The sequence below is a fragment of the Taudactylus pleione genome, unplaced genomic scaffold, assembly GCF_031769625.1.
Source record: "Taudactylus pleione unplaced genomic scaffold, aTauple2 ptg000269l, whole genome shotgun sequence".
In the NCBI taxonomy this organism is placed as follows: domain Eukaryota; kingdom Metazoa; phylum Chordata; class Amphibia; order Anura; family Myobatrachidae; genus Taudactylus; species Taudactylus pleione.
In genome coordinates this window covers 200,157-222,848 of record NW_028284671.1, presented here as the reverse complement: position 1 = coordinate 222,848, position 22,692 = coordinate 200,157, and the positions used below count along the sequence as shown (strand labels likewise).

Here is a 22,692-nt window from a genome sequence, read left to right as displayed (position 1 = left end):
TGCCCACATCTGTAAGTGTGTTACATTTTATCCACAGGGCTGTTTTTAGCGGGGAACGGACTGTGAAACCGAACAGAGTTACTCTAGTAGGGAGCCGATAGGTTCACCACCCATCCTGGCACATAATCCCGGATGGGTGATATATGGGAATCCCCCAGTCGGGCGCAGCGCTGGTGTCTGTCTGTCACACTCTCATTGCCTGCTGCGCCCACTGCCAGAGCCGGGCTGGAGCTCACTTATGAGCTCCATCTTCCGGGACCCGCAGTGGGTAATGGGAGAGACGTCATGACGTCTCTCCCATAATGCAGAGCGGGCCGGCACGGGAGGACGGACGGAGGAGCGGATGGCAGCAGTGGGAGCAGGAGCCGGAGCGGGGATTCAGGTAAGTTTTTTTTATTTTTATTACGTGTGTCTACTGGGGAGGTGGGGGGGACAGGGGGCACAACAAGGGGGGCTACCACTAGGGGCACTGCATGGTGGGGGACCTCCACTGGGGGCACTACAAGGGGGGGACTACTACAGGGGAACTACAAGGGAGGACTACTACTAGGGGCACTGCATAGGGGGTACCACTACTGAGGGCACTGCATAGGAGGACTACTACTGGGGGCACTATAAAAGGGGCTTACTACTAGGGGCACAAGGGGCACTGCACAGGGGGGACAACTATAAGGGGCACTACTGGAGGACTGCATAAGGGGGACCACTCCTGGGGCACAAGGAGTACTGCACTGGGGGGACAACTACTGGGGGCACTGTATTATGGACACTGCATAGGGGGGATCACTACTGGGGGCAATGTATAAGGAGCACTACTGGGCCCTGCATAAGAGGGACCACTACTGGGGGGCATTGCATACTGGGGTACTGTATAAGGGGCACTACTGGGGGCCTGCATAAAAGGGACCACTACTGGGGGCATTGCATGCTGGGGGTACTGTATAAGGGTCACTATTGGGGGGACTGCATTATGGTGCATATGGAATGGAGAGCACTGTTCCCAGAGTGACGAGAAAGGGGCATGGTTATGGCTTTTTCCATGAGATCACGGCCCCTTCAGTTGTTTGGGCACGCGCAACTATATGCCTGGGGGCCCAAAAAAATATACTCGCTTACCAAAAAATTTGGGCTAGGGCCGGTCCTGTACCTATGCCTAACGGCAGTGTAGAGATGTGGCATGACGATAGTGGGGCTCACATAGGGCCCAGGCACGCCCTATTCCCATAGTGTCACTCAATGACTCACAGGGTGTAGCAGCGCTGCTGCGCCCTCACCTCTACTTTGCGCATCCAGTTCTATTTGGCATAATATGAGTAGGGGGCACTACTGTGAGACAATATGGTGATAGATGACGGAGTCAGAGAGGATTGATGGTGGATATGGTGAGATTGGGTGGCACATAATAGGGGTGGAGTTTGGGGGGACATGATGATGAGAGGGGGGATTGATGACATGTGCTACACACACCCATAGGTGGCGCTGGACACACCCCTTATTACCCACTGAGAGATTTCCCTGGGTGCACTGCTAAGGCGATGCACAGCACACGCAAGTGGGTGTGACAGTGTTAGCAGCCAAAGCTAAAGTGGTGTTACTCTATTGTATATGGTAAAGGTATACGATATTATCAGGGCTGGCTCCAGGGGTCGGAGCACCCTGTGCCGCCCCAGACCAAGGCGCCCTTAAATCGCGAAGCCGTGCGCGACCAAAATTGGGGCCGTGGCCTAATTACCATAGGCTACGGCCCTATGTGACGTTATTTGGAGGTGTGCCCGCATGGCACGCCACCAAATAACGTCAGGCTGGGGGTAAAGCCCAGCCCTCCATCACTGGCTGGGCTTCCCCCAGCCCGCTGCCGTCAGTGAATGGGTGTCACGCGCATGCGTTGCATCCATTCACACTCCATGGGTCCGGCACCGCCGCTCACCTGTGGCAGGGGGGCCCCAACCTTCCGATTGACCACCCGCAGGCCACTTTGGCCCACGGGTGGAACATCGGGACAGTAGTGTCCCGCTGAAATCGGGATGCTGGGGTGTGGTACGCCCTTTACAGGTGGCGCCCCTTTGCGACCGCACCCTAGAGCCGGCCCTGGATAATATAATGTAATGAACAAGAGGGAACAGTGGGCCTGATTCAGAGCCGGACGCTCTGACAGAGCGCTCGCTCTGAATCAGGGCCGGCCCTCTGTTATTTTAGAGCGGCCTCCTGGCCGCTCGCATAGCTGTGAGTGACCACCCACAGCTATAGCGAGCGGCCAGGAAGATGGCAGCGATGGTCAAAACCATCACGACCATCGGGCTTGCGACGGGACCATTGTGGTAGGGTCTCGTTGCCCGCAATCCCTGGAGTGCTTTTGGCTCAAACAGAGCCGGAATCTCTCCCACTGACATCACTTGTGATGTCAGTGGGGCCGGCCCCAAATGGAGGCGTTCACATGGGAATGCCTCCGTCTGGGCAGCCACACCCCCGGCCCGCCCACCAAAGGGGGCGTGCTGTCACTCAACATCGACAGCACGCCCCCTTTGGTACGAGACCCGGAGCAACGGCTTGGCTGTCGCTATCCGGGTCTCGCGAGTGCGCACGACGGAGCCGGCTCCGTCGTACGCATGCGCACTGGGCCACCATCGATCCGCTTGCGAGTGCTCAGCGCTTGCGAGCGGGTCTGAATCAGGCCCAGTGTTTTCACAGTGTTATTGATGCGTCGTGTGCCCCTTTATAAATCCGATGGCAGCAATCTTCCTTACTGTAGTAGTCCAAATGGAAATGACAATGAACAAATGCAAATGAGGATAGCCAGGAGAGTGTTGTAAGGGGCGTGGTGGCGCATATGTGGGTGTTGCGGGCATGAGGCAGCGCTATAGCCTCATCACGTCCCCACCACCCACCATACAATGCAGTGATTTCTGGCATTGTAAAGCAGGAGGCGGGGCTACGATGAAGGGATTCAGCGGGAATCGTTTCATCGGTCCCCTCCGTATTTCCCACTTTCGCCTGGTAAGTGGGAGGAAATGGGGCGGTGCGTGGAGACTTTTCTGGGAGACTTGCCCTCTCTTGCGAGTGGCCAGGAGCTCCGGGAGCCTCCCGGCCATTGAGGGAGAGTCAGCAAGTATGCAAAACAGATGGCCGCAACTTAATACAGCACCGACCCCAATGTAGAGGTCAGTACACAAGCAGCCGCGATCATCAAAATAATTGCCATTAAGTAAACTCAAAAGTGGTGCCAAAGTGCTGGTATAATACACGCCTAATGCACAAATATGACACATACTATAGACAGAGAGACAAAAATATAATCTATGCCAATAATAATGTACATATTGGAATGTGGTAAATTCCTGTATAATTGAAGTCTGTGTACACTATAAGTAGAAGGTGAATACAGTACTTCAGAAACCCTCCACCTACAGGAATACACACTTAGGGCCGTATCCAATTAGGCTGTGAAAATCCATTATCGGTGATACTTTATCGCCGATTACATCATTATCGCAGGTTTGACTTATCCCCGTATTCAATTTTCCCGACTTTTCGCCGGAGCAGAAAGTCTATGCATTGGGACCTGCGAAAAAGTATCACCATTGAATAGGTGGCGAGAACAAGTACAGAATTGGGTTTTTGGAGTGCAGACTTTCAAAAACCACCCTGCACCCCTTGGACAGTCCCCCAAAGCTATTGTGTGTCAAAAAAAATTCAAAAAGGACCACAGGACACCCTAAAAAGGTACTTTCATTTTGGGGGCAAAAAAAAACTGGGGGTCAAACTTCTAAACTAGTGAAATAAACTTAGGGGGTCCCCAAGTATGCGGCAGGTGTTTTTTTTTAATACAGGTGGTTGCGACAGGTGGATTTTTCACGATTTTTAAAACTTCACATTAGCCACTTTAAAATATGCTAGTACCCATTTTCATGTACCCCAAACTTGACGGGACACCTTATTTTTTTTTAAAAACAGTTGCTAAATGCTATTCTTCACCACTCTCCCAAAGACGCTATACAGCAACTATTGAGATCGTTTAAATACCCCACATACCTTTAGCAGGGCTATTCGGGGGTACCCATAGTGATTCCCCATGTCAGAGCATCTTTTGGGGGTGCCAAGCAGATTTCCCCTAAAATGACAGGACTTTTCGACGATTTCCTTTTCGCCGGGTCCCGTTTTCGCCAAAACGAAATTGAATACGGGGAATCGCGGGGACGAGCACGATAAGTTTTCACTTCCAAAACCTCCAATGACGCCGAAAAGTCCGGCAAACGAACTTTTCACCTCAAATTGAATGTGGCCCATAGAGGTATATATTTACTAAAGTGAGAGTTTTTACAAGTGGAGATGTTGCCCATAGCAACCAATCAGATTCTATTTTAACTAGCACCTTCTAGAAGATAATAGCTAGAATCTGATTGGTTGCTATGGGCAACATCTCCACTTCTAAAAACTCTCACTTTAGTAAATATACCCGTTACTGTAGTGTATACCCAAACCACATTCAGGAAATTATTTATTTTTATTTTATTTTCTACATGTTATAATTATAATTATTTCCCAAATCTTTACCATGGACATGTAAGAGGATTTCTATTATAGAATCCCATTCAAAAGAAAATAGATCCATTTTAGAGTTTTCTACGTGTTCTTCCAGACAGTCCTGTGCCCGCATCGTTGTAGTGATTGGACGCTGCAGAAATGCTCCTATAACGTTCTCTTATTTGAATGGATTTCTTGTTTCAGGAGACACCAGGCAGGGCTGCTACCAGAAATTGTGGGGCCCGGTACTAATAAAATAGGCAGGGCCCTCCTGGGGAAGAGCATAGGGCAGGAAAGGCTGAACCTTATGGGGGGGCAGGTTAGGAAAGGCCGGAGAAGGGGGATGCACATGGGAGGGAGGGCTGTTAGGAGTAGGGGAGAGGCACAGGGCAGAGGAGGCTGTCTGGACTTGGGGGGGGACGGACGCGCAGTGAAAGGCTGCCTGCATTAGGAGGACCTATGTACTTACCTCAGCTGGTCCGGAGAGAGCAGGGGCCCAGGTTTCAGGGCCGCGGCAGTGCCGTTATGCACCGGCAGCCTGCAAGAAAGCGTCGGTGGCACTTCAAATAAGGCACTGGCCGCGAGCCAATCACAGCTCGTGGACTTGCAGCCAATCAGGAGCGGCCAATGCTGATTGGCTGCTCGCGGGACAACCAATCAGGAGCCTGATTGGCTGCTGTTCCGCGAGCTCTAATTGGCTCACGGCTAGCAACTTATTTGGAATGCTGCCTGCGCCACGTCTTCTCCATTAGTGCTGACCACCGGGCCCTCTCTCTCTCCGGGCCCGGCAGTCCCCCCCTGATGGCGGCCCTGACACCACGTACAGGCTTGGCAAATGAGACCTGCCTTGTTCTCCACGAGATGCCGACGGTCAAAAAACCGGCTCCAGAATCCTGACTGCCGGCATCCCGAAGGTAAGTGTTGGGGCTTAGGGGAGGGTTGTTTAGGGTTAGGCACTAGGGGGACGGTTAGGGTTAGCACTAAGGAGGGAGATTAGGTTCAGGCACCGGGGATAGGAGGGAGAGGTGGGGGTAAGGGTTAGCGTTAGGGAACTTACCTTAAGGTGTCAGGATTGTCACTGTCGGGATGCCGCTGTCCGTATTCAGACAGCTGGCATTCCCAACTCCCGGGAACCCATACCCTACACGTTTTCCACACTCCTGGACATGACAACATGGAAAAACATAAAAGCTGTGGTGTTTCTCATAACAGGATAAATGTGGTCTTGGTGTAGCCATAGTAGTCACTATTTAGTGTAGAGTAGGGAATACATACGATTTACTGCCAACCACATGGCCGGCTGTTCAAATCCCGACAGCGTGAGCCCGGCAGGGGTGAAAATCCTGATCATCCTAGGTAAGTATTTCCTAACCTAATTTTACCCCCTAACCAGGGGCTGGCTGGCAACTTTTAGCCTGGGGGGCAAATGCATGCAGACGGCCCTGGCAGAGGAGTAGCGTGTGTGTAAGAAGAATATGCGTGCTACGGCGCCCCCCCCCCCCTCCAGTGTTCCAGGGAGGAGGTGGGTCCATATGGGATTAATGTAAGGTAAAAATAAAGATTAGGGGCAGCCCCCTGTCGTAGTGCCCATATGCAGTGCCCCCGTGTGCCACAGGAGAGAACACCCTTATGCAGGCCTCCAGTAGTGCCCCCAGTAGTAGTCCCCCCCTTGTAGTGCCCCCAGTAGTAGTAGTTCCCCCCTTTGTAGTGCCCCCAGTAGTAGTGGTCCCCCCTTTGTAGTGCCTCCATTAGTAGTAGTCCCCACCTTGTAGTGCCCCCAGTAGTAGTAGTCCCCCCTGTAGTGCCCCCAGTAGTAGAACCCCCCTTGTAGTGTCCCCAGTAGTAGTAGTCCCCCCTGTAGTGCCCCCAGTAGTAGAACCCCCTTGTAGTGTCCCCAGTAGTAGTAGTCCCCCCCTTGTAGTGTCCCCAGTAGTAGTAGTCCCCCACCCCCCTTGTAGTGCCCCCAGTAGTAGTAGTCCCCTTATAGTGCCCCCAGTAGTAGTAGTTCCCAGTAGTAGTAGTCCCCTCCCCCTTGTAGTGCCCCCAGCAGTAGTCCCCACTTGTCGTGCCACCAGTAGTAGTCCCCCCCTTGTAGTGCCCCCAGTAGTTGTAGTCCCCCACCCCCCTTGTAATGCCCCCAGTAGTAGTAGTCCCAACTTTGTAGTGCCCCCAGTAGTGCCAGACACCCCCCCCCCCAGTAGACACACGTAATATAAAAAACAAAATAAACAAAACACTTACATGAATCCCCGCTCCCGCCACCATCTACTCCTCTGTCTGTCCTCCCAGGCCGGGCCGCTTTGCATTATGGGAGAGACGTCATATGACATCATGACGTCTCTCCCATTGCCCACTGCGGGAGCTGGAAGATGGAGCAGTGGGCGCAGCAGCAGCTAATGAGAGTCTGACAGACTCTCATTGGCTGCTGCTTACAACAAGCACACAGCTGCCGGAGCCGGCGGCTGTGTGTTTGTCAGTGTAGCGCTGACAGAACTCCGTCCGGTCAGCGCTACACACGAATAAATGTGTATGTCTGCATATGCTGCCGCATTGCGTGCATGGGAATAAATGTGTATGTCTGTATATGGTGCCGCATTGCGTGCATGGGAATAAATGCGTATGTCTGTATATGGTGCCGCATTGCGTGCATGGGAATAAATGTGTATGTCTGTATATGGTACCGCATTGCGTGCATGGGAATAAATGTGTATGTCTGTATATGGTGCCGCATTGCGTGCATGGGAATAAATGTGTATGTCTGTATATGCTGCCGCATTGCGTGCATGGGAATAAATGTGTATGTCTGTATATGCTGCTGCATTGCATGCATGGGAATAAATGTGTATGTCTGTATATGGTGCCGCATTGCATGCATGGGAATAAATGTGTATGTCTGTATATGCTGCCGCATTGCATGCATGGGAATAAATGTGTATGTCTGCATATGCTGCCGCATTGCGTGCATGGGAATAAATGTGTATGTCTGTATATGCTGCCGCATTGCGTGCATGGGAATAAATGTGTATGTCTGTATATGCTGCCGCATTGCGTGCATGGGAATAAATGTGTATGTCTGTATTAGGGGTGAGCGGGTTCGGATTTCTGAAATCCGAACCCCCCCGAGCCCCCCCGATCCGAGTCCGATCCGAGTCAGGCTCGACTTTTCCCGCCTGACTCGGATTCTGAAATCGAGGCAAAACGTCATCTTCCCGCCTTCCGAGTCTCGCGGGTTTTGGATCCTATATAAGGTACCCACGTCGGCGCCATTTTCTCACTCGGCTGTGGACAGTGAAGAGGGAGGGTGGGAGTTAGGGCTGTGTAGTGTAGTGTAGTGTAGTGCTGCTGTTGTCCACTACTTCAAAGTCCATAGGGGCTGGCTGTGTTGTGCTGTGCTGCTGTTGTTAATAGGGGCTGTGTCCACTACTTCAAAGTCCATAGGGGCTGGCTGGACTGTGTTGTGCAGTCAGTTCTCCATAGGGGCTGTGTCCACTCCAAAGTCCTGTGCAGTGTCCCAGTCCTAAAGAGGTGCTGTAGTGTTGTCCAGGGGGTGCTCTGTCCATCAGGGGTGCTCCCCCCAAGTGCTAAAAAAATAATATATTTTCTGTTTGTGAATTGTGTGTGCAGTAGCCGCACGTGCATCAACAAAGTAGTGCCAAGCGTGCGCCTGTGTCATAAGTAAAGGGCCGGCTGGCTTGACCATTAAAGGGTGCTGTAACCCCCGAAAGTACACTCCAGTCCAAACCAAAAAAAAATTATTTTCTGTGTTTGTGAATTGTGTGCGCAGTAGCCGCACGTGCATCAACAAAGTAGTGCCAAGCGTGCGCCTGTGTCATAAGTAAAGGGCCGGCTGGCTTGACCGTTAAGGGTGCTGTAACCCCCGAAAGTACACTCCAGTCCAAACCAAAAAAAAAATTATTTTCTGTGTTTGTGAATTGTGTGCGCAGTAGCCGCACGTGCATCAACAAAGTAGTGCCAAGCGTGCGCCTGTGTCATAAGTAAAGGGCCGGCTGGCTTGACCGTTAAGGGTGCTGTAACCCCCGAAAGTACACTCCAGTCCAAACCAAAAAAAAAATTATTTTCTGTGTTTGTGAATTGTGTGCGCAGTAGCCGCACGTGCATCAACAAAGTAGTGCCAAGCGTGCGCCTGTGTCATAAGTAAAGGGCCGGCTGGCTTGACCGTTAAAGGGTGCTGTAACCCCCAAAGTACACTCCAGTCCAAACCAAAAAAAAATTTATTTTCTGTGTTTGTGAATTGTGTGCGCAGTAGCCGCACGTGCATCAACAAAGTAGTGCCAAGCGTGCGCCTGTGTCATAAGTAAAGGGCCGGCTGGCTTGACCGTTAAAGGGTGCTGTAACCCCCAAAGTACACTCCAGTCCAAACCAAAAAAAAATTTATTTTCTGTGTTTGTGAATTGTGTGCGCAGTAGCCGCACGTGCATCAACAAAGTAGTGCCAAGCGTGCGCCTGTGTCATAAGTAAAGGGCCGGCTGGCTTGACCATTAAAGGGTGCTGTAACCCCCGAAAGTACACTCCAGTCCAAACCAAAAAAAACATTATTTTCTGTGTTTGTGAATTGTGTGCGCAGTAGCCGCACGTGCATCAACAAAGTAGTGCCAAGCGTGCGCCTGTGTCATAAGTAAAGGGCCGGCTGGCTTGACCGTTAAAGGGTGCTGTAACCCCCAAAGTACACTCCAGTCCAAACCAAAAAAAAATTTATTTTCTGTGTTTGTGAATTGTGTGCGCAGTAGCCGCACGTGCATCAACAAAGTAGTGCCAAGCGTGCGCCTGTGTCATAAGTAAAGGGCCGGCTGGCTTGACCGTTAAAGGGTGCTGTAACCCCCAAAGTACACTCCAGTCCAAACCAAAAAAAAATTTATTTTCTGTGTTTGTGAATTGTGTGCGCAGTAGCCGCACGTGCATCAACAAAGTAGTGCCAAGCGTGCGCCTGTGTCATAAGTAAAGGGCCGGCTGGCTTGACCGTTAAAGGGTGCTGTAACCCCCAAAGTACACTCCAGTCCAAACCAAAAAAAAATTTATTTTCTGTGTTTGTGAATTGTGTGCGCAGTAGCCGCACGTGCATCAACAAAGTAGTGCCAAGCGTGCGCCTGTGTCATAAGTAAAGGGCCAGCTGGCTTGACCGTTAAAGGGTGCTGTAACCCCCGAAAGTACACTCCAGTCCAAACCAAAAAAAAAATTATTTTCTGTGTTTGTGAATTGTGTGCGCAGTAGCCGCACGTGCATCAACAAAGTAGTGCCAAGCGTGCGCCTGTGTCATAAGTAAAGGGCCGGCTGGCTTGACCGTTAAAGGGTGCTGTAACCCCCAAAGTACACTCCAGTCCAAACCAAAAAAAAAATTATTTTCTGTGTTTGTGAATTGTGTGCGCAGTAGCCGCACGTGCATCAACAAAGTAGTGCCAAGCGTGCGCCTGTGTCATAAGTAAAGGGCCGGCTGGCTTGACCGTTAAAGGGTGCTGTAACCCCCAAAGTACACTCCAGTCCAAACCAAAAAAAAAATTATTTTCTGTGTTTGTGAATTGTGTGCGCAGTAGCCGCACCTGCATCAACAAAGTAGTGCCAAGCGTGCGCCTGTGTCATAAGTAAAGGGCCAGCTGGCTTGACCGTTAAAGGGTTCTGTAACCCCCAAAGTACACTCCAAACCAAAAAAATATATATTTTCTGTGTTTGTGACTTGTGTGCACTGTGGCTGCACGTGCATCAACAAAGGAGCAGCGCCAAGCGTGCGCCTGTGTCCCATAAGTAAAGAGCCGGCTGGCTCATTTCTTAAAGGGTGGTGTAACCCACAAAGTGCACTACTCTCCAGCAAAAATAAAAAAATATTTTCTGTGTTTGTGTGCGCTTTAGCCGCACGTATATATATCAATATAACTTAAATGGAGGACCAAACTTTCTCTGATAAAAATAAAATAGGGAAAGATCAAGAACCACTTCCTACTAGTGCTGTTGCTGCTGCTGGGAGTTGTTCATCATCCCAGAGAGGAAGTAGGAACATCACTACTTTTACTAAACAATTGACCCTCCAACAGTCCCTAGCGATGAGGATGAAGTACGACAGCAGTCATCCTGAAGCAAAACGTATAACTGAGGCCTTGACTGCTATGTTGGTGTTAGACGTGCGTCCGGTATCCGACATTAGTGCAGTGGGATTTAGACAATTGATGGAGGTAGTGTGTCCTCGGTTCCAAATCCCGTCTAGATTCCACCTGCATCCTCAAAGCAGCAGCGACAAGCGTGCGTCTGTCTGTTAAAGGGTGGTGACACCCTCAAAGTGTGCTACACAAACAATTAAAATATTGTTCTTTTTTTTTCTGTCTTTGTGAAATGTGTGGGCTGTAGCCGCACCTGCATCCTTAAAGCAGCAGCGACAAGCGTGCGTCTGTCTGTTAAAGGGTGGTGACACCCTCAAAGTGTGCTACACAAACAATTAAAATATTGTTCTTTTTTTTTCTGTCTTTGTGAATTGTGTGGGCTGTAGCCGCACTTGCATCCTCAAAGCAGCAGCGACAAGCGTGCGTCTGTCTGTTAAAGGGTGTTGTAACTCTCAAAGTGCTCCAAAAAAATCAAAAAAATTTTTTTAATGTGTTTGTGACTTGTGTGCGATGTAGCCACACTTGCATCCTCAAAGCAGCAGCGACAAGCGTGCGTCTGTCTGTTAAAGGGTGGTGACACCCTCAAAGTGTGCTACACAAACAATAAAAATATTCTTCTTCTTTTTTCTGTCTTTGTGAATTGTGTGGGCTGTAGCCGCACCTGCATCCTTAAATCAGCAGCGACAAGCGTGCGTCTGTCTGTTAAAGGGTGGTGTAACTCACGAAGTGCTCCAAAAAATAAAAAACTATTTTTTTTATGTGTTTGTGACTTGTGTGCGATGTAGCCGCACTTGCATCCTCAAAGCAGCAGCGACAAGCGTGCGTCTGTCTGTTAAAGGGTGGTGACACCCTCAAAGTGTGCTACACAAACAATAAAAATATTCTTCTTTTTTCTGTCTTTGTGAATTGTGTGGGCTGTAGCCGCACCTGCATCCTTAAAGCAGCAGCGACAAGCGTGCGTCTGTCTGTTAAAGGGTGGTGACACCCTCAAAGTGTGCTACACAAACAATTAAAATATTGTTCTTTTTTTTTCGGTCTTTGTGAAATGTGTGGGCTGTAGCCGCACCTGCATCCTTAAAGCAGCAGCGACAAGCGTGCGTCTGTCTGTTAAAGGGTGGTGACACCCTCAAAGTGTGCTACACAAAGAATAAAAATATTCTTCTTCTTTTTTCTGTCTTTGTGAATTGTGTGGGCTGTAGCCGCACTTGCATCCTCAAAGCAGCAGCGACAAGCGTGCGTCTGTCTGTTAGAGGGTGGTGTAACCCTCAAAGTGTGCTCCACAAACAATAAAAATATTCTTTTTTTTTTTCTGTCTTTGTGAATTGTGTGGGCTGTAGCCGCACTTGAATCCTCAAAGCAGCAGCGACAAGCGTGCGTCTGTCTGTTAAAGGATTACATCGGTGACAGCATCCAAGTAGGCATGTCAGACAGTCCGTACCTGTACTGGCAGGAAAAAGAAGCAATTTGGAGGTCCCTGTACAAACTGGCTCTATTTTACCTGAGTTGCCCCCCCTCCAGTGTGTACTCCGAAAGAGTGTTTAGTGCAGCCGGGAACCTTGTTAGCGAAAGGCATAGGAGGTTGCTTCCACAAGATGTGGAGAAGATGATGTTCATAAAATGAATGATCAACTCTTCCAGGGAGACCAGCCTCCAGAACGTACAGAGGGACCTGTGGTTCCAGCAGGGACGAATTAATACTCTGTGAGGATGAGGATGTACATAACACTGAAGAGGGTGAGGAATCTGTGGATGAGGAGGATGAGGACGACTTCTTGCCTCCGTAGAGCCAGTTTGTGCAGGGACAGATTAATTGCCAGCTTGTTTTGTGGGGGCCCAAACGAACCAATCATTTCAGCCACAGTTGTGTGGCAGACCCTGGCGCTGAAATGATTGGTTTGTTAAAGTGTGCATGTCCTGTTTATACAACATAAGGGTGGGTGGGAGGGCCCAAGGACAATTCCATCTTGCACCTCTTTTTTTTCTTTGCATTATGTACAGTTTGGGGCCTAGTTTTTCAATGCCATCCTGTCTGCCACTGCAGTTTCACGCCTAGATGGGTCACGTGTTTGTGCCGCCCACTCGTGTCGCTTAGCATAGTCATCCAGCTACCTCGGTGCAACCTTTTGGACATAAAAACACTATTGTGAGGTGTGAGGTATTCAGAATAGACTGGAAATGAGTGGAAATTAAGGTTATTGAGGTTAATAATAGCATAGGAGCAGAAAAACCTACAAATTCTGTGATTTTAGCTGTTTTTATGCTTTTTTTCAAAAAAATACAGATCCAAAACACAAAACCCAGAACCCAAAACACGGAAGGGTGGTTTTGGCAAAACCAATCCAGATCCAAAACACGAAGAAAGATCCAGATCCAAAACCAAAACACAAAACACGAAAAGTGGCCGGTGCACACCCCTAGTCTGTATATGCTGCCGCATTGCATGCATGGGAATAAATGTGTATGTCTGTATATGGTGCCGCATTGCGTGCATGGGAATAAATGTGTATGTCTGCATATGGTGCCGCATTGCGTGCATGGGAATAAATGTGTATGTCTGTATATGCTGCCGCATTGCATGCATGGGAATAAATGTGTATGTCTGCATATGCTGCCGCATTGCGTGCATGGGAATAAATGTGTATGTCTGCATATGGTGCCGCATTGGGTGCACGGGAATAAATGCATATGTCTGTATATGCTGCCGCATTGCGTGCATGGGAATAAATGCATATGCCTGTATTTGCTGCCGCATTGCATGCATGGGAATAAATGCGTATGTCTGTATATGGTGCCGCATCGCGTGCATGGGAATAAATTAGGGGTGAGCGGGTTCGGATTTCTGAAATCCGAACCCCCCCGAGCCCCCCCGATCCGAGTCCGATCCGAGTCAGGCTCGACTTTTCCCGCCTGACTCGGATTCTGAAATCGAGGCAAAACGTCATCTTCCCGCCTTCCGAGTCTCGCGGGTTTTGGATCCTATATAAGGTACCCACGTCGGCGCCATTTTCTCACTCGGCTGTGGACAGTGAAGAGGGAGGGTGGGAGTTAGGGCTGTGTAGTGTAGTGTAGTGTAGTGCTGCTGTTGTCCACTACTTCAAAGTCCATAGGGGCTGGCTGTGTTGTGCTGTGCTGCTGTTGTTAATAGGGGCTGTGTCCACTACTTCAAAGTCCATAGGGGCTGGCTGGACTGTGTTGTGCAGTCAGTTCTCCATAGGGGCTGTGTCCACTCCAAAGTCCTGTGCAGTGTCCCAGTCCTAAAGAGGTGCTGTAGTGTTGTCCAGGGGGTGCTCTGTCCATCAGGGGTGCTCCCCCCAAGTGCTAAAAAAATAATATATTTTCTGTGTTTGTGAATTGTGTGCGCAGTAGCCGCACGTGCATCAACAAAGTAGTGCCAAGCGTGCGCCTGTGTCATAAGTAAAGGGCCGGCTGGCTTGACCGTTAAAGGGTGCTGTAACCCCCAAAGTACACTCCAGTCCAAACCAAAAAAAAAATTATTTTCTGTGTTTGTGAATTGTGTGCGCAGTAGCCGCACGTGCATCAACAAAGTAGTGCCAAGCGTGCGCCTGTGTCATAAGTAAAGGGCCGGCTGGCTTGACCGTTAAGGGTGCTGTAACCCCCGAAAGTACACTCCAGTCCAAACCAAAAAAAAAATTATTTTCTGTGTTTGTGAATTGTGTGCGCAGTAGCCGCACGTGCATCAACAAAGTAGTGCCAAGCGTGCGCCTGTGTCATAAGTAAAGGGCCGGCTGGCTTGACCGTTAAGGGTGCTGTAACCCCCGAAAGTACACTCCAGTCCAAACCAAAAAAAAAATTATTTTCTGTGTTTGTGAATTGTGTGCGCAGTAGCCGCATGTGCATCAACAAAGTAGTGCCAAGCGTGCGCCTGTGTCATAAGTAAAGGGCTGGCTGGCTTGACCGTTAAGGGTGCTGTAACCCCCGAAAGTACACTCCAGTCCAAACCAAAAAAAAAATTATTTTCTGTGTTTGTGAATTGTGTGCGCAGTAGCCGCACATGCATCAACAAAGTAGTGCCAAGCGTGCGCCTGTGTCATAAGTAAAGGGCCGGCTGGCTTGACCGTTAAAGGGTTCTGTAACCCCCAAAGTACACTCCAAACCAATAAAATATATATTTTCTGTGTTTGTGACTTGTGTGCACTGTGGCTGCACGTGCATCAACAAAGGAGCAGCGCCAAGCGTGCGCCTGTGTCCCATAAGTAAAGAGCCGGCTGGCTCATTTCTTAAAGGGTGGTGTAACCCACAAAGTGTACTACTCTCCAGCAAAAATAAAAAAATATTTTCTGTGTTTGTGTGCGCTTTAGCCGCACGTATATATATCAATATAACATAAATGGAGGACCAAACTTTCTCTGATAAAAATAAAATAGGGAAAGATCAAGAACCACTTCCTACTAGTGCTGTTGCTGCTGCTGGGAGTTGTTCATCATCCCAGAGAGGAAGTAGGAACATCACTACTTTTACTAAACAATTGACCCTCCAACAGTCCCTAGCGATGAGGATGAAGTACGACAGCAGTCATCCTGAAGCAAAACGTATAACTGAGGCCTTGACTGCTATGTTGGTGTTAGACGTGCGTCCGGTATCCGACATTAGTGCAGTGGGATTTAGACAATTGATGGAGGTAGTGTGTCCTCGGTTCCAAATCCCGTCTAGATTCCACCTGCATCCTCAAAGCAGCAGCGACAAGCGTGCGTCTGTCTGTTAAAGGGTGGTGACACCCTCAAAGTGTGCTACACAAACAATTAAAATATTGTTCTTTTTTTTTCTGTCTTTGTGAATTGTGTGGGCTGTAGCCGCACTTGCATCCTCAAAGCAGCAGCGACAAGCGTGCGTCTGTCTGTTAAAGGGTGTTGTAACTCTCAAAGTGCTCCAAAAAATCAAAACATTTTTTTTAATGTGTTTGTGACTTGTGTGCGATGTAGCCACACTTGCATCCTCAAAGCAGCAGCGACAAGCGTGCGTCTGTCTGTTAAAGGGTGGTGACACCCTCAAAGTGTGCTACACAAACAATTAAAATATTGTTCTTTTTTTTTCTGTCTTTGTGAAATGTGTGGGCTGTAGCCGCACCTGCATCCTTAAAGCAGCAGCGACAAGCGTGCGTCTGTCTGTTAAAGGGTGGTGACACCCTCAAAGTGTGCTACACAAACAATTAAAATATTGTTCTTTTTTTTTCTGTCTTTGTGAATTGTGTGGGCTGTAGCCGCACTTGCATCCTCAAAGCAGCAGCGACAAGCGTGCGTCTGTCTGTTAAAGGGTGTTGTAACTCAAAGTGCTCCAAAAAATCAAAAAAATTTTTTTAATGTGTTTGTGACTTGTGTGCGATGTAGCCACACTTGCATCCTCAAAGCAGCAGCGACAAGCGTGCGTCTGTCTGTTAAAGGGTGGTGACACCCTCAAAGTGTGCTACACAAACAATTAAAATATTGTTCTTTTTTTTTCTGTCTTTGTGAAATGTGTGGGCTGTAGCCGCACCTGCATCCTTAAAGCAGCAGCGACAAGCGTGCGTCTGTCTGTTAAAGGGTGGTGACACCCTCAAAGTGTGCTACACAAACAATTAAAATATTGTTCTTTTTTTTTCTGTCTTTGTGAATTGTGTGGGCTGTAGCCGCACTTGCATCCTCAAAGCAGCAGCGACAAGCGTGCGTCTGTCTGTTAAAGGGTGTTGTAACTCTCAAAGTGCTCCAAAAAATCAAAAAAATTTTTTTAATGTGTTTGTGACTTGTGTGCGATGTAGCCACACTTGCATCCTCAAAGCAGCAGCGACAAGCGTGCGTCTGTCTGTTAAAGGGTGGTGACACCCTCAAAGTGTGCTACACAAACAATAAAAATATTCTTCTTTTTTCTGTCTTTGTGAATTGTGTGGGCTGTAGCTGCACTTGCATCCTCAAAGCAGCAGCGACAAGCGTGCGTCTGTCTGTTAAAGGGTGGTGACACCCTCAAAGTGTGCTACACAAACAATAAAAATATTCTTCTTCTTTTTTCTGTCTTTGTGAATTGTGTGGGCTGTAGCCGCACCTGCATCCTTAAAGCAGCAGCGACAAGCGTGCGTCTGTCTGTTAAAGGGTGGTGACACCCTCAAAGTGTGCTACACAAACAATAAAAATATTCTTCTTTTTTCTGTCTTTGTGAATTGTGTGGGCTGTAGCCGCACTTGAATCCTCAAAGCAGCAGCGACAAGCGTGCGTCTGTCTGTTAAAGGATTACATCGGTGACAGCATCCAAGTAGGCATGTCAGACAGTCCGTACCTGTACTGGCAGGAAAAAGAAGCAATTTGGAGGTCCCTGTACAAACTGGCTCTATTTTACCTGAGTTGCCCCCCCTCCAGTGTGTACTCCGAAAGAGTGTTTAGTGCAGCCGGGAACCTTGTCAGCGAAAGGCGTAGGAGGTTGCTTCCACAAAATGTGGAGAAGATGATGTTCATAAAATGAATTATCAACTCTTCCAGGGAGACCAGCCTCCAGAACGTACAGAGGGACCTGTGGTTCCAGCAGGGACGAATTAATACTCTGTGAGGATGAGGATGTACACACTGAAGAGGGTGAGGAATCGGTGGATGAGGAGGATGAGGATGACATCTTGCCTCCGTAGAGCCAGTTTGTGCAGGGACAGATTAATTGCCAGCTTGTTTTGTGGGGGCCCAAACGAAGCAATCATTTCAGCCACAGTTGTGTGGCAGACCCTGGCGCTGAAATGATTGGTTTGTTAAAGTGTGCATGTCCTGTTTATACAACACAAGGGTGGGTGGGAGGGCCCAAGGACAATTCCATCTTGCACCTCTTTTTTTTCTTTGCATTATGTACAGTTTGGGGCCTAGTTTTTCAATGCCATCCTGTCTGCCACTGCAGTTTCACGCCTAGATGGGTCACGTGGTTGTGCCGCCCACTCGTGTCGCTTAGCATAGTCATCCAGCTACCTCGGTGCAACCTTTTGGACATAAAAACACTATTATGAGGTGTGAGGTATTCAGAATAGACTGGAAATGAGTGGAAATTAAGGTTATTGAGGTTAATAATAGCATAGGAGCAGAAAAAGCTACAAATTCTGTGATTTTAGCTGTTTTTATGCTTTTTTTCAAAAAAATACAGATCCAAAACACAAAACCCAGAACCCAAAACACGGAAGGGTGGTTTTGGCAAAACCAATCCAGATCCAAAACACGAAGAAAGATCCAGATCCAAAACCAAAACACAAAACACGAAAAGTGGCCGGTGCACACCCCTAGAATAAATGCATATGTCTGTATATGCTGCCGCATTGCGTGCATGGGAATAAATGCATATGCCTGTATTTGCTGCCGCATTGCGTGCATGGGAATAAATGCGTATGTCTGTATATGGTGCCGCATTGCGTGCATGGGAATAAATGTGTATGTCTGTATATGGTGCCGCATTGCGTGCATGGGAATAAATGTGTATGTCTGTATATGGTACCGCATTGCGTGCATGGGAATAAATGTGTATGTCTGTATATGCTGCCGCATTGCGTGCATGGGAATAAATGTGTATGTCTGTATATGCTGCCGCATTGCGTGCATGGAAATAAATGTGTATGTCTGTATATGCTGCCGCATTGCGTGCATGGGAATAAATGTGTATGTCTGTATATGGTGCCGCATTGCGTGCATGGGAATAAATGTGTATGTCTGTATATGGTGCCGCATTGCGTGCATGGGAATAAATGTGTATGTCTGTATATGGTGCCGCATTGCGTGCATGGGAATAAATGTGTATGTCTGTATATGGTACCGCATTGCGTGCATGGGAATAAATGTGTATGTCTGTATATGCTGCCGCATTGCGTGCATGGGAATAAATGTGTATGTCTGTATATGCTGCCGCATTGCATGCATGGGAATAAATGTGTATGTCTGTATATGCTGCCGCATTGTGTGCATGGGAATAAATGTGTATGTCTGTATATGCTGCCGCATTGCGTGCATGGGAATAAATGTGTATGTCTGTATATGCTGCCGCATTGCGTGCATGGGAATAAATGTGTATGTCTGTATATGCTGCCGCATTGCGTGCATGGGAATAAATGTGTATGTCTGTATATGCTGCCGCATTGCGTGCATGGTTATAAATACGTATGTCTGTGTATGCTGCCGCATTGCGTGCATGGGAATAAATGTATATGTCAGTATATGCTTCCGCATTGCGTGCATGGGAATAAATGTGTATATCTGTATATGCTGCCACATTGCGTGCATGGGAATAAATGTGTATGTCTGTATATGGTGCCGCATTGCGTGCATGGGAATAAATTTGTATGTCTGTATATGCTGCCGCATTGCGTGCATGGGAATAAATGCGTATGTCTGTATATGCTGCCGCATTGCGTGCATGGGAATAAATGTGTATGTCTGTATATGGTGCCACATTGCGTGCATGGGAATAAATGTGTATGTCTGTATATGGTGCCGCATTGCGTGCATGGGAATAAATGCTCCACTCAGCATCATTCCAGAGGCAGATCCAGGGGGGAGGGCAATCACACCCCATGTAACACAGCTGCCCACAGCATAGTGTCAAAGTCTGCAGCTACGGGCAAGGTGGTGACTTGCGGCCACATAGTCAGGCGGAGGGTGGCACCCCCCATACAGCTCCTCTTGCTGGAACTCTTGAAGGGGAACCATACAGTGGCTCTGCACGGACTCTGGGTGGCTGGTCACCAGCCTGTGATAAAGGGTAAGGGGAACAGGCGTGACGTCCGGCGAGGAGGAGTAGCAGGATGTGCTGGTGGCGGAGGCTTCTCATTTTCTAACCAGTCTCTACATTCATTTGGCGGTAGGGATGGACATCGGAAGCCCGGGCTTCCAACAACAAATCCAGACAGGCCTATGTCTGTCTGATTGACAGGCAAAGGTAATTAAGGAGTAGTGCGGGAGCGTGTACACCGGCATTCCCGGAAACAGGGTGTGTTGGCCCCGTTTTCTAGGAGTGTAGAGGCCAGGGGCTGCATCCTCAGACGCAGTTTCCGGACATCGTATGATTACTCAGCTGGCAGGTGGCTGGGGCGTCGTCCTCCATCGCGACCGATGGTCATGATGGTGATCCCAGCCTGCGACCTTGGTCGCACTGCTGAGATCGCAAATGCAGCTGTCGTGTCATACACCTCCTTTTGCATTTGCATATCAGCAAGGACGGAATTGCGAAGCTGCCTGCATTCGCGCTTTGCAGTTCCGTCCTAAGCTGGATCACCCCCTCGGTTTCTATGTTCATACAGAATGTCGAGTGATTTTTTATGAGTACAAACATCGCAGACACCACTTTATAAGTCGCTTGTCTGACATTCTTATAGGAAGATTTACCAAAACAATTTTCATGTTATGATTTTATTATGATGATTATGTAGCATTGTGTTATCTCTATTGATGGTCATAAAGATTGCCAGCTTGTTGGCACTGGGTTCTCCTCAGGTCGCTGTGGCTGAGCTTGGCAGTCGGCCAGTGTCTCTTCCAGGCTGCTGGCATTGGCTGTAATACAACTGTGCACAATGAGGTTATATTTGAAATGATTACCTCCGGGGTGCAGCTTACCTGGACCCAGCTACAGAAGAGGGGGCAAATCATGTCCATCCCTATTAACCACTTGCCTGGCATGGTCGCATCAGATGCGACCACACCAGGCTAGGCTTTCCCTGACATGGCCGCATCTGATGCAACCGGTCAGATGTGCCCCCCTAGGCGGCTGCGGGAAACTAATCTTCCCACAGCTGCAACCGTGGCTTCCCCTCCAGCGTGTCCCGATCACTGTTGGCCACAGTGATGGGGCATCCGGTGGCACCCCACTCCCGGTGCGGCTGCAGGCTCCAGTGTATCCCGATCACTGTGGTCAGCATGACCCTCCTTCCTAGTAGTTGTAAGCAGGAGCCGTGGCTCCTGGTAGCCACGGCTCCCGCTGTTCCCCCCCAGGCAGCTGGCACTGCATCATCTGCTCCCAGCACGGCTGCCTGCTGCTGTGTCCCTGGTCCACCCCTTTCTCGCGGGGAGTACCAGGGACACAGGGACGTCATTGCGGTGGGTAACGCCATCTTCCTGAACGCGTTACCCAAAGAAGCCAAACGGATCCCTCCCAGCACCCCGCGCAGCACATTCGCGCAGAAGGATGCTGGACGGGTTTCTGGGTCATAGATCCGAGAGTCCCTCGACCGCAAAGGGACACTCTTGCCGACAGAGCGGTCCTTTGCGGAGATCATCATACATACCAGCGCTACCAATGCCGACATGCAGGCGATGACCAATGGAATGCATCGCGAGTGCGATGCGTCATGCATCCTGCCCACGGTGTTTAAAAAAATATTTAAAAACAAAAAAAATTGTGTTGGAAAAGTTTTAAAAAGATTTTCTTGACCTAATTCAATCATTAAAAAAAAAATTAACATTTCTGAGCGTTTTTTGAAAAATAATCCATTAGTTAAGTGGTTAAAAAGGGGCAGGATGGCAGCCAGTGGCATTACATTTGTGCAGGGCTGAAATGAGGCAGCTACTGATGTGCCGTCATAGACTGTGGCTTCAGTCGGGCCAAACAGCCCCCCCCTTAGTGTGCCAAGTCCCAGGACGACTCAGCCATGTGTAGCGGGGGCGGGGCCAAAATGACGCGCTCGCGTGGCTCCGCCCCCGCCCGCAAAAACTTCTCATCTTGCCAGCCCCGCCCCGTCTGCTGGCCACGCCCCCCCAGTAATGCCGACCTGGCTGCTCCCTCCCGGAAGGGGCAGCCAGATAGTCGTCATGTATGCATTAAATCCAACACTAAAACATATAACAGAACAAGCTGACCTGTAGCAGAAGGCTGGCTAATTCATGGACGTACACAGGGATCGCGCCTCTGACCGCTTTTTTTTTTTCTTTTAGAGGAAAAACTTACTTTTCTCATGGTCCGGAGCATGCTGATGGCTGCCGCCCGCTGCGGCTAGCAGTCTCCACAGGTCCGGCTCGGGACTCCAACACCCGCCGCAGGGTAAAGCCAGCGGGCAGCCCCAGCCTTCTCTGCGCACTGCGACATGACGTCATGACTCGCCCAGCCCATTACAAACCAAAGGAGCCAAGATCACCCCTTGTAATGGCGCGGTGCAGGCAGCTGGGTCATAGTGACTCACTCTGACTGCCACCCACACGCCCGCAGCCTGCCAGAGCATAGATTTACATTTCACTGACTGCAGCCGGGCCTCCTGTATTTGGCACCCTCCTCCGCTGCGCATCCAGTATATCTGTAAAACCGTCCCTGTTTGCACTGATCAATTTGATATGCGACACTTGTATATCTGTGTGCGACTAAGTCTGAATCTGTATACGAAGCGCTAAGATGCAGAGGCCACGGCTTTTTCTCACGATAAGTCCTGGTGTTCTTCATCTGCGATTCTAGTACACATGGGTGGTGTTTCGTTGTGTCTGTGATGCGATCAAGAAGCAAAATGTAAAGAAAATTATTATCGTGCCTAAAATTATCGTGCCTAAAGCCTGTTCATTAATAAATGGGCCCCTTTGTGTTAATAAAGCACGCAGAGATGTACATTGGTATTTATTAAACATTTACAGACATAAGAGGAAATCCTGGAAGCCATTTGCGGGCATGAGGGTAAGGGAATATATGGGAAAACATTTACACACATAAGAGGGTACTCAGTAAAGAATTATAGGCATAATGGGCACTTCAGTAAACATTTGCATACTAGCATAAGAGGTACTTGGTATGTGAGTAACTCTTTTCCTTAATATACATAGCAGGGCTGAGAGAGACGGGTCTGTCAGGGTAAGTTCCTTCACAGTACTAGATGTAATAAATCAGAGGGAAAAAAACAAAACCTCAGAAGATGCGCCTGATAATATAACTTCACAGGTGCGAATGTTTCCCTCTTATCCCTGTAATGGCAATTAGCCACAACCGTATGACTAATTATAGGTGTACTGTAGATGCCAGTAAGATGGCTAAGGTCTGGTCTTCTGGGATATGTATGGTATGTTAACACGAACAATGGACTTAGGGGGTCATTCATACATGCTCGCGAGCAAAGTTCGCTCGCTAGCTTGTCGATGTTGTGCGCATG

General features: G+C 48.9%; 1 protein-coding gene across 1 annotated transcript in view; it reads right to left on the bottom strand.

Annotated features, from left to right (window-relative positions):
* The window catches only part of LOC148513796 (pleckstrin homology domain-containing family S member 1-like), a 52,954-nt gene extending 31,396 nt beyond the window's left edge, over positions 1 to 21,558 (bottom strand). The window contains exon 1 of the mRNA XM_088481346.1: positions 21,513 to 21,558. The gene's annotated coding sequence lies outside the window, so the exon portion shown is untranslated. The remainder of the gene's footprint in view (positions 1 to 21,512) is intronic.
* Positions 21,559 to 22,692: the final 1,134 nt, after the last annotated feature.